We start from the raw sequence: 12,116 nt of genomic DNA, 5'->3' as shown, positions 1-12,116 counted from the left end.
CAGACCAGCACAGCGTTTTCATCTGTCAAGAAGTTTCAATATTTACATAGCGTAATAGAAAGAGCATTGTCTGAGATCAAGTCTTGATATTGTAATGTGCGCGTGTGGCACACAATACTCATTAAAGCCTGTACTATGGTAAGTAAGTGGGGTTTACCTTACGAGACAGGATTTTTGTATAGATATTGACCGCGTGTACCTGAATGGAGGCAAATCAGACTTACACCCACCCTGTAATAACAATGATACGTCGAGCAAGTCCGAAATGCAACTACACGTCAGGACGGACAAGAAACAACACAGAAGATGCTACCAATTTGTTAATAATACGGTCGCCAGCTTAATTAGGCACTAACTGAGTTTCTTCCCTGTACAAGTTAATGTACGTTCATGCGAAACCACACGTAATAACACTGCATAATATGGTAAATTTTAGAACCAGAAAATCTACTGAACTGATAATTTCACTTTCTGTACTAATATGGATAAACCGTAAATACATAACATTACACTATAATATTTACTACAAAACTTCGTACTGTCTATTGATCTGATCAAAATCGGGCATAGGTTACCCTAGAAATAGCACTTTCGAAACACACACACAATGTCAATTTTGATAAAGGTAAAACACTGATAAATTTTGGTTTCTATTTTGGCTTTGACTTTGCTGGTCAAATCAGTTTAGAACACTTCAGAATTCAAATGAATAAAAAGGGGGGGGGGCCTGAAACTGTTATGATCACTGTATTAAAACAATTAATTTCTGAAATCATTATGCCCTCAAGATTTCCAATATATGATTTACTACTCTTTTTGTCTTATTTCCTGCTCATTTAAGTACCATTATATCTGTCTCGAAATAATTAAGCTTCATTACTAAATCAATATCAAAATTATCTTCCAACTTTGTCAGACCTTTGTTATTCGTCTATTAGTTCATTAACAAAAAAAATTCTTTAAACATCATTCTAACATAGCTAGGTCTGCAGGTAATTATTATTAACATAAACTTTAATTCTTCATTTCGGGGGGCCCGCATCTCGTGGTCGTGCGGTAGCGTTCTCGCTTCCCACGCCCGGGTTCCCGGGTTCGATTCCCGGCGGGGTCAGGGATTTTCTCTGCCTCGTGATGGCTGGGTGTTGTGTGCTGTCCTTAGGTTAGTTAGGTTTAATTAGTTCTAAGTTCTAGGCGACTGATGACCTCAGCAGTTGAGTCGCATAGTGCTCAGAGCCATTTTTTTTCATTTCGGGACACTCGGATTGCACAACATTTGGAAAGGACCCTGTCTAGGTTAGTTGTGAGGATAATTAAATGATAGGACAGTTCTGGTAAAATTTAAGTTGTTATTGAACAGTATGGAACAAAAGTAACACTGGTGCACACGAATACAGTACTAAAAGTTTCAACCTGTTTGTATCGATGTGGCGGTTGGCGGGCGGCGAGATGGCGAGGCGCAGAGCACACATACAACCACAGCATTGGCTCTTGACGTATCGGCACTTTACTTCTTCATAGCGTCGCAATACTTTCCCATTTAGTGCCTATGGAATTTTGTTTTGCTGTATAGGCGTCGGAACGGCATATCCGAGGCTCAATGAAACTACGTCTTCCAGGAGAGCCTCCTCGATCCAGGACGTGTCGCTCAGAACAATGCCCAACTCCGACTACTACAGCTGAGCCCGTTATGCCGTGCAGCACCCGTGTGCATTTTCCCGCGCTCGCCTGCCATCCACCTTTTACCGCTCCCCTACAGACTGGGTATTCACCCGAGGTTTTGCATTCTACATATCCTAATACATTGCCTACGTATGGACCAGACGCACAATTACAATTTTAACATCTTACAATAGTTTCAACGTTTCTTACATTTCAATTCTGTTATAATATTGCTTGAAATTTGACATAAACATTAATATTCACATCGAAAATTGTTTACAGTTTCTTTAACATAATGGCATGAAACAAAAAAGAAATGAAATCAGAACATCGATTACACTAATTTATCGAAAATCAGAAGAAAAAATTATTATATGTACAATAGTACAGCGTTGTTGTTGTTACAATATGACGTAGAATTCAAGGACACTTTGCACAGTGAATTCTACGCTGGAAGTGAATAGTTTACAACGACACCTTTGAATAACTTAACGAAACCATCGAACGTTCTCTGTGCGAAATTAGGGAACAGACAATATCCAGAAACGGTGCCAACATATCTATTCAAATATTATATACACATCAAATAAAGTTTTGCATCACATCGGTTCTGAGAGCTCCGGAACCAGTACAGAAAACTGGAATAGAGATAAACATAAACATCATTTCCGCCCTTTTTATTCCTCATGAAAACCACACATTGCATGTTGTACCACAATACAGCGAGACCTTCAGAGGTGGTGGTCCAGATTGCTGTATACACCGGTACTTCTAATAAGCAGTAGCACGCCCTCGTGCATTGATACTTGGCTGTTTTCGTCGTGGCTTACTATCCACAAGCTCATCAAGGCACTGTCGGTCCAGATCGTCCCGCTCCTCAACGGCGATTCGGCGTAGATCCCTCAGAGTGGTTGGTGGGTCACGTCGTCCATAAACATACCTTTTCAATCTATCTCAGCCATGTTCGATAGGGTTCATGTCTGGAGGACATGCTGGATGCTCTCGTCGAGCGATTTCGTTATCCTGAAGGAAGTCATTCACAAGATGTGCACGATGGAGACGCGAATTGTCGTCCATGAAGACGAATGCCTCGCCAATATTCTGCCGATATGGTTGCACTATTGGTCGGAGGATGGCATTCACGAATCGTACAACAGTTACGACGCCTTCCATAACCACCAGTGGCATACGTCGGCCCCACGTAATGCCACCCCAAAACAGCAGGGACCCTCCACCTTGCTACACTCGCTGTACAGTGTGTCTAAGGCCTGACCGGGTTGTCTCCAAACACGTGTCAGACGATTGTCTCGTTGAAGGCATATGCGACACTCATCGGTGAAGAGAACTTGATGCCAATCCTGAGCGGTCCATTCGGCGTGTTGTTGGGCCCATCTGTACCGCGCTGCAGGGCGTCGTGGTTGCAAAGATGGACCTCGCCATGGACATGGGAAGTGAAGTTGTGCATCATGCAGCCTATTGCGCACAGTTTGAGTCGTAGCACGACGTCCTGTGGCTGCACGAAAAGCATTATTCAACACGGTGGCGTAGCTGTCAGGGTTCCTCCGAGCCATAATCCGTAGGTAGCGGTCATACACTGCAGTAGTAGCCCTTGGGAGGTCTGAGCAAGGCATGTCATCGACAGTTCCTGACTCTCTCTGTATCTCCTCCATGTCCGGACAACATCATGGCTGAACTACAGACAACACATGCCGTGTGCCTCCTTCCTGAAGGAATAACTGGAACTGGTCGGCTGTCGGACGCCCTCCGTCTAATAGGCGCTGCTCATGCATGGTTATTTACATCTTTGGGCGGGTTTAGTGACATCTCTGAACATTCTAAGGGACTGTATCTGTGATACAATATCCGCAGTCAACGTCTGTCTTCAGGAGTTCTGGGAACCGGGACGACGCAAAACTTTTTTTGATGCGTGTATTATACAAAATTTCTTACCCAATGAATACGCTGGAGAATAGTATTGTGTAATCTTCATGAGCAAAATTGGCAGCGGTGAAAATGCAAACGTCGGAGCCGTGGTCCAGGATCATGACCAATTTAACTCATCCTTTTGTCAAATTTTCGAAATTTATTCCGCGCTGATCGACATATCTTTATCATTTCTGATAGTTATAACAATGAAATTCAATCAGAATTAGTATTATTTACTGGTATCCACTATTTAAACTGCGAATTCGTTGGTCAATGCACGTACGTGATCTAGTAACAACAATGTTTTTGTACCTGCTACTGATATTTATGAAACAGACAGAACCTACGTGTTTGCTTTTGCAAATACTACTTGAATAACTCCTCATCTGAAAATCAGTTACGTTGTGTTATCCACACTTTACTTAGAAGCATGGTGGATAAAAATACGGTTGAAACTTCCTGGAAGATTGAAACTGTGTGCCGGACCGAGACTTGAACTCGGGACCTTTGCCTTTCGCGGGCAAGTGCTCTACCATCTGAGCTACCCAAGCACAACTCAGACCCCGTCCGTCGTGCTTGGGTAGCTCAGGTGGCAGAGCACTTGCCAGCGAAAGGCAAAGGTCCCGAGTTCAAGTCTCGGTTCGGCACACAGTTTTAATCTGACAGGAAGTTTCATATCAGCGCACACTCCGCTGCAGAGTGAAAATCTTATTCTGAAAGCCGGCTGGTGTGGCCGAACGGTTCTAGGCGCTTCAATCTGGAACCGCGCGGCCGCTACGGCCGCAGGTTCGAATCCTGCCTCGGGCATAAGTTCTAGGGGACTGATGACCTCAGATGTTAAGTTCCATAGCGCTCAGAGCCATCATCTTATTCTGAAAAATACGGTTCTCGCATGAGGGTACCGGATATAGCATTCCATAAGAGGGTGCCTGTCCCGTCTCTAATGACTTCGATGTCGACGGGACGTTAAACCCTAGTCTTCCTTCCTTCCTACCTACATGGCACCAAATGCGGTTTACCCACACGTCACCTGTAGCAGACACGCTACAGGCCCCTCGCTGTCGGGGATCCCACAGACTCACTGCCTACTTTAGTGTGGTAAAATTAATTGTTACAAATTGTGAATTGAAGCTGGTAATGCTGTGTAGGCTTATGTGTGCTTTGAATTAAATTAAACGTCCAGTGGCATTGTTGGCGGGAAAATACCACTGGTTGGGTTAGCCCGCGCAAATTGGCCCCTTTCCTTGCGGATATGCGAGAGGTGTGTCGTATATGGATTTGTGGAGTCTAGGTGAGTATAACACGTTCGTGATAGTGTAGTGTATTGTTGTGTTGCATGATGGTGATGGGAAAAGGGAGAGGGTGAAGCCCCGTGGCGTCACGTAGCATACTCTCTCGAAGAGCACCAAGGAGGCCGCCGAACTTAATATCACAATCGGACGGCTGGATGACCATCATCAGTGACACATGCCCTCACTTCATGAGACACTGCGCAGAGGTTTGGAACTTAATCCGGGATATTGGCGCAACGAGTGGTGACCAGGTACTGTACGCCACGACCTCTCCTCCACTTACCGGCCGGGTACTGACAATGAAAATTTCATACACCATCGGGGAACCAGCCGCCTTTCCTCCGAATTGTGCGTCACCACACTGCACAGCATGCGCTAGCGACCTTGTCTACAGAAGCTTTGCTGGTACTTCTACTTTATTACACCACATTTTACGTATTAGAAATTGGAGCAATAGTTTTATTTGCATACGATGGAGCTGCATCGCAATACACAGCTGCTATAAATGATTCATTTGTTTTCAAAGCTCTACATCTTCAAAAGCATAACATGTACCAATATGACTGATGCATGAAGAGAACCATAAACTCACCGAGTTTGCATTGCGCGTACCACTTGACGTTAGGAGTACAGTGCCTTGACAAAATGATGACAAAGTAAGAAAATAGTTTTTTGTGTTGGAATATGTGAGAAATTTATTTGTTACAGCAGTGCAGCGTGCATTCAGAAGACATTATGGAAAAGAAACGCCATGTAAACAGAGCATTCTGCATACTTTCAGCAACTTCTGTTAACCACTATATGAAAAACCAGTCCAAGATGCAAAAATTTTATTTTTCCAAAATTAAATTTTCATTCTGCAGCGGAGTGTGCGCTGATATGAAAGTTGCTGTCAGATTGAAAGTGTGTGCTGGTCCTAGAATCGAACTCGGCAACTTTCCTTTCCAGGAAGTTTGATTTTATTTTTCATTCCGTGACTAGTTTCGGGCCGAACCCATTTTCAAATCAACATAACAAAGTCAAAATGGCATTTATGAAGATGTGAACAAAATGTGTAATGTACAGTCACATTTCAGACAGATAACTGTGCTGGTATCGATAGTTTGGGGACAATGGTTGTCTCTCTAATCAGAGTGGTACTGATCAGCCAAGTGTGACAGGTGCTACCGTGAAGAGAGTGAGGGAAAGTTTAGTACACACTCCAAAATATCAACGGCCCGCGCAAGCCACGAATTTTGAATATCACAGCGAACTGTGTGGAAAACTTTGCGATGGCGGTTGAATTTCAAACCATACCGTCTGCAGTTCGCGCAACAAGTAAAATCAGGAGATTATGGACGGCGCCTTTAATTCTTCACCACAATGAACTCGAGGAAGATCATTTAGCCTCCAAGCTGATGAAGCACCCTTCCATTTATCTGGAAATGTTAATCGTGATAGTGCGGGGCACTAAACATCCTCATGAAATTGTCGAGCATGAACGATGTTCACCGAACCTTAATTGTAGAGTGTTGTACAAGGGAAAGAATGTTATTATGGGCGGCCGGTATTCTCTTTCTACAACACAGATGCACATGTGAATTAATACGGTTCTTTATTTACAAGAAGCTGCTACTTAACTTGAATTGAATCCATGTTCATGGCACCAACTCATCAGTAATAGCCCTCTTGCTGACAATGTCGGCAATGTTGCTAATACAAACTTTAGTCTCACTAATCCGGTCGCTATGTACTGTCGTAGCCTGGGATGCACGATATCCACTCCGAGATTGAATGACACACGCCAAACTGTGGTGTTAGAGAGGCCGTCCAGTCAGCGGCAGTGGCCTAAATACATGCTGTCGAGGCGGCGTTGGCAGCCTGTTGCTTGTCAGTGTGTCTCTGACCTCTCTCATGAGAGACGAGCTTCCAGCGGCTATTATCGATCTTCACGCTACATCTTTGGCAGCCGGTGTGCTGGCGACAGCTTACTCCAGCACATTCCCCGTTCCCAAAATGCCGCTCTGTTGTCATGTTGGGAGGACACCAACAACAAGGGGGCGGGCGGAGGTAGGACGCTGAACGTAGAGATGAGCCGGGATCGGGCTTGTGAGGCAACACGAGCATCCTCTGTAAAACTGCTGTCACAGCACACGTAAAGGGCTGACGGCGTGGCGTGGGGCGATCGTGACGGCGATGGCGGGTCCAGGTCCATCGGGTCGGCGGGAGGAGACCGCGGGGTCGAGGTCACATCGTCCAGCCGCTCCTCCTGGGGCGCCCTGGTAGCACCAGCGGGTGGCTACGAAGATCGCGCGGTCCCGTGAAGCCGTGAATCTGGGAGAAGAAAAGCAGCAGAATCACCAGGCAAATGACGTGCACAAATTTGGTTCTGGTGGCGGCGCTGCAAACATCGTGAACTGCAATCGAGTACATATAAGGGCCAATGCGTTTACGGATCACGCCTGTTTCCCAGAGCCCACGGTTGCCATAAACCCTGAAAAGAACAAGATCGCGCGGTGCAAAGCGATATTTGCAGACCATTGGCGGCGCCGGATCCTGCGGTGAGTGTAGCAAGTACAACAGCGTCCGGTGGCAGCGGCCGTGCAGAAGTTCCGCCAGTGATGGTCCGTCTCGTGGATGGCAGCGATAGGAGGCGTGAAATACTTGCAGCTCCTGTTCCCGTATGTCGGTGGTGCGAAGCTTGACCGTCTGCTGTTTGAAAGTGAGTAGAAAGCATTCTGCTTCTCCGTTGGACTGGAGGTGAAACAGAGCACTTACTAGATGACGAAAGCCACTTCGTTCACAAAACTGTTCAAAATCACGTGAAGTGAACTGTGGTCTGTTGTCTGACACAAGTACTTCGGGCAAACGTTCTATGCAAGACATGGAGGACAACATTTGAAGGGTGCTACGTGATGCTGTAAAAGCCATAGGCACTATGAGCCAATGAGTGTTCCAAAATGGTATTGCAAAGTCTATGTGCACTCGTTGCCAGGGCGATTGAGTCTTAGGCTAAGCTGAGAATGTCTGTGGTAGAGCGGATTGGCTTTCCGCCATGCGCGACACTGTGACGTCATCTGTACAATATGGGCGTCCATGCCCTGCCAAGTACAGAGCCGTCGCTCTAACTGTTTGTTGTTGTTGTTGTTGTGGTCTTCAGTCCTGAGACTGGTTTGATGCAGCTCTCCATGCTAATCTATCCTGTGCAAGCTTCTTCATCTCCCAGTACCTACTGCAGCCTACATCCTTCTGAATCTGCTTAGTGTATTCATCTCTTGGTCTCCCTCTACGATTTTTACCCTCCACGCTGCCCTCCAATACTAAATTGGTGATCCCTTGATGCCTCAGGACATGTCCTACCAACCGATCCCTTCTTCTAGTCAAGTTGTGCCACAAACTTCTCTTCTCCCCAATCCTATTCAATACCTCCTCATTAGTTTCGTGATCTACCCACCTAATCTTCAGCATTCTTCTGTAGCACCACATTTCGAAAGCTTCTGTTCTCTTCTTGTCCAAACTATTTATTGTCCATGTTTCACTTCCATACATGGCTACACTCCATACAAATACTTTCAAAAACGACTTCCTGACACTTAAATCTATACTCGATGTTAACAAATTTCTCTTCTTCAGAAACGCTTTCCTTGCCATTGCCAGTCTACATTTTATATACTCTCTACTTCGACCATCATCAGTTATTTTGCTCCCCAAATAGCAAAACTCCTTTACTACTTCAAGTGTCTCATTTCCTAATCTAATTCCCTCAGCATCACCCGACCTAATTCGACTACATTCCATTATCCTCGTTTTGCTTTTGTTGATGTTCATCTTATACCCTCCTTTCAAGACACTGTCCATTCCGTTCAACTGTTCTTCCAAGTCCTTTGCTGTCTCTGACAGAATTACATTGTCATCGGCGAACCTCAAAGTTTTTATTTCTTCTCCCTGGATTTTAATACCTACTCCAAATGTTTCTTTTGTTACCTTCACTGCTTGCTCAATATACAGATTGAATAACATCGGTGACAGGCTACATCCCTGTCTCACTCCCTTCCCAACCACTGCTTCCCCTTCATGTCCCTCGACTGTTATAACTGCCATCTGGTTTCTGTACAAATTGTAAATAGCCTTTCGCTCCCTGTATTTTACCTCTGCCACCTTCAGAATTTGAAAGACAGTATTCCAGTCAACATTGTCAAAAGCCTTCTCCAAGTCTACAAATGCTAGAAACCTCGGTTTTCCTTTCCTTAATCTTTCTTCTAAGATAAGTCGTAGGGTCAGTATTGCCTCACGTGTTCCAACATTTCTACGGAATCCAAACTGATCTTCCCCGAGGTCGGCTTCTACCAGTTTTTCCATTCGTCTGTAAAGAATTCGCGTTAGTATTTTGCAGCCGTGACTTATTAAACTGATAGTTCAGTAATTTTCACATCTGTCAATACCTGCTTTCTTTGGGATTGGAATTATTATATTCTTCTTGAAGCCTGAGGGTATTTCGCCTGTCTCGTACATCTTGCTCACCAGATGGTAGAGTTTTGTCAGGACTGGATCTCCCAAGGCCGTCAGTAGTTCTAATGGAATCAGGTCTTTCAGTGCTCTGTCAAACTCTTCACGCAGTGTCGTATCTCCCATTTCATCTTCATCTACATCCTTTTCCATTTCCATAATATTGTCCTCAAGTACATCGCCCTTGTATAGACCCTCTATATACTCCTTCCATCTTTCTGCTTTCCCCTCTTTACTTAGAACTGCGTTTCCATCTGAGCTCTTGATATTCATACAAATGGTTCTTTCATTATTTTAAACATAGCTGCGTAACAGCAACGGTTCCACGTAATTAGATTAAAAACAGCCGACCTGTTGCAAAGGATAAAGTAGTCTTTACCTAGGTTTCGATAAGTTTAAACCTATCTTCTTCAGAAGTCGGCAGTATTATATTAACATGGAGTGATACGTCATTGCCATTTTAACAACCATCTCCATAGCTCCATTAGTCAAAATCTTAGGGCTATATGTGATTTTGACTAATGGAGCTATGGAGATGGTTGTTAAAATGGCAATGACGTATCACTCCATGTTAATATAATACTGCCGACTTCTGAAGAAGATAGGTTTAAACTTATCGAAACCTAGGTAAAGACTACTTTATCCTTTGCAACGGGTCGGCTGTTTTTAATCTAACAAGTGGTTCTCTTTTCTCCAAAGGTCTCTTTAATTTTCCTGCAGGCTGTATCTATCTTACCCCTAGTGAGATAAGCCTCTACATCCTTACATTTGTCCTCTAGCCATGCATGCTTAGCCATTTTGCACTTCCTGTCGATCTCATTTTTGAGACGTTTGTATTCCTCTTTACCTGCTTCATTTACTGCATTTTTATATTTTCTCCTTTCATCAATTAAATTCAATGATTCTTCTGTTACCCAAGAATTTCTAATAGCTCTTGTCTTTTTACCTACTTGATCCTCTGCTGCCTTCACTACTTCATCCCTCAGAGCTACCCATTCGTCTTCTACTGTATTTCTTTACCCCATTCCTGTCAATTGTTCCCTTATGCTGTCCCTGAAACTCTGTAAAACCTCTGGTTTAGTCAGTTTATCCAGATCCCATCTCCTTAAATTCCCACCTTTCTGCAATTTCTTCAGTTTTAATCTACAGTTCATAACCAATATATTGTGGTCAGAGTCCACATCTGCCCCTGGAAATGTCCTACAATTTAAAACCTGTTTCCTAAATCTCTGTCTTACCATTATATAATCTATCTGATACCTTTTAGTATCTCCAGGAATCTTCCATGTATTCTAACTGTTTAGTGCGAACAATTCCGCAATCTCCTTGGTGAAGCAATCGTAACACATCCTTTTGCAACACTTTGGGAATAAGCACACACGATTGTCCACTGCCATTTTACTGTTCAATGAACGAGGCCAAGACGTGCGAATGTAATGTAACAAAATCTTGAGCTCTGGGTCTGCTTCCGTGGCCTGTGCAATTTTTCTGTAGTGCAAAGGAAAAGACTCCAGCAATTCAGAGTCCTGCACATTGATTTGGCAAGACGCGGCAGATGCATCAAATCAGAGTCTAGGCTAATCGGAAGGCGAGATAGGGCGTCTGTATTGCCATGCTTTGCCGTGCATCTGTAGACAATTTCATACTGATACTGCGAAAGCAACAAAGCCCAACGTTGCAGTTTTTGAGCAGTGCGTGTAGGAATAGGCTTTGAAGAATGAAACAAGGACTGCAAAGGCTTGTGATCTGTCACTAAAAATAACTTGAGACCGTACAAATAGTGATGGAATTTAGTCACACCATACACAATAGTGAGAGCTTCTTTTTCAATGTGTGAATAATTGCACTGAGTCTGAATTAACCATGATTCCGTAGAAAGAAGCGTCGACTTGCAAAACTGCTTGCTTGGCAGGGTCAAAATGCACTAAACGTCTGTCACTGAGCAAGGCATTTTTGAGTTTCTGAAATGGGTCTTGATAGTCTTTAGTCCATACAACCCGGGATCTGAGGGGCATTCGGTATGAACCGAATGTAGTATGTCATCTTACCGAGTGCTGACTGCAGTTAAGACACATTGCGAGGAATGGGCAGGTAACAGATTGTAAGCAAATGAGATTGGAGGGGGTGCACACCTTGACTGTTTATCACATAACCTAAGTACTGCAGTTCTGTTTGAAAAAAGTCACATTTTTCTAGACGACACTTGAGTCCTGACAACACTCGAAAAAGAGTACGCAAATTGGCAAAGTGTTCCTCTGGTGTGCGACCTGAGACGACAATATCGTCAAGGTAATTTGAACAAAATGGCGCTTTTGCAGTCAGCTGTACCAAGTAACGTTGAAAAATGGCGGGTGCGGAAGCGCTACCGAAGGGCAAAAGCAAATACTTGAACAGTTCTAAGTGTGTATTTACAACAAAAACTTTCTGTGATTCTTCATCCAATCGAATTTCTTCATCCAATCGAATTTTCAAGTAAGCATCATGCAGATCTATCTTAGAAAAGTAACGTCTTGCACCAAGCCTGTCCATGAGTTCCTCAAGGTCAGGTAACGGGTAAGTGTCAACTACTGTCTGTGGGTTGACTGTAGACTTGAAGTCAACACAAATGCGGATGCGAAAAGAAGGCTTAGGCAACAAAACGAGAGGACTTGTCCATTGACGATCTTGAATGGAAGCAATTACACCATTATCTTGCAATTCTTTCAATTCATTGGCTACTTTGTTTCTTAAAGCAATTGCACTTAGGTTGTGAAT

The sequence above is a fragment of the Schistocerca serialis genome, chromosome 1, assembly GCF_023864345.2.
Source record: "Schistocerca serialis cubense isolate TAMUIC-IGC-003099 chromosome 1, iqSchSeri2.2, whole genome shotgun sequence".
NCBI classification, from domain to species: Eukaryota; Metazoa; Arthropoda; class Insecta; order Orthoptera; family Acrididae; genus Schistocerca; species Schistocerca serialis.
Note: the sequence above shows the minus strand (reverse complement) of the source record.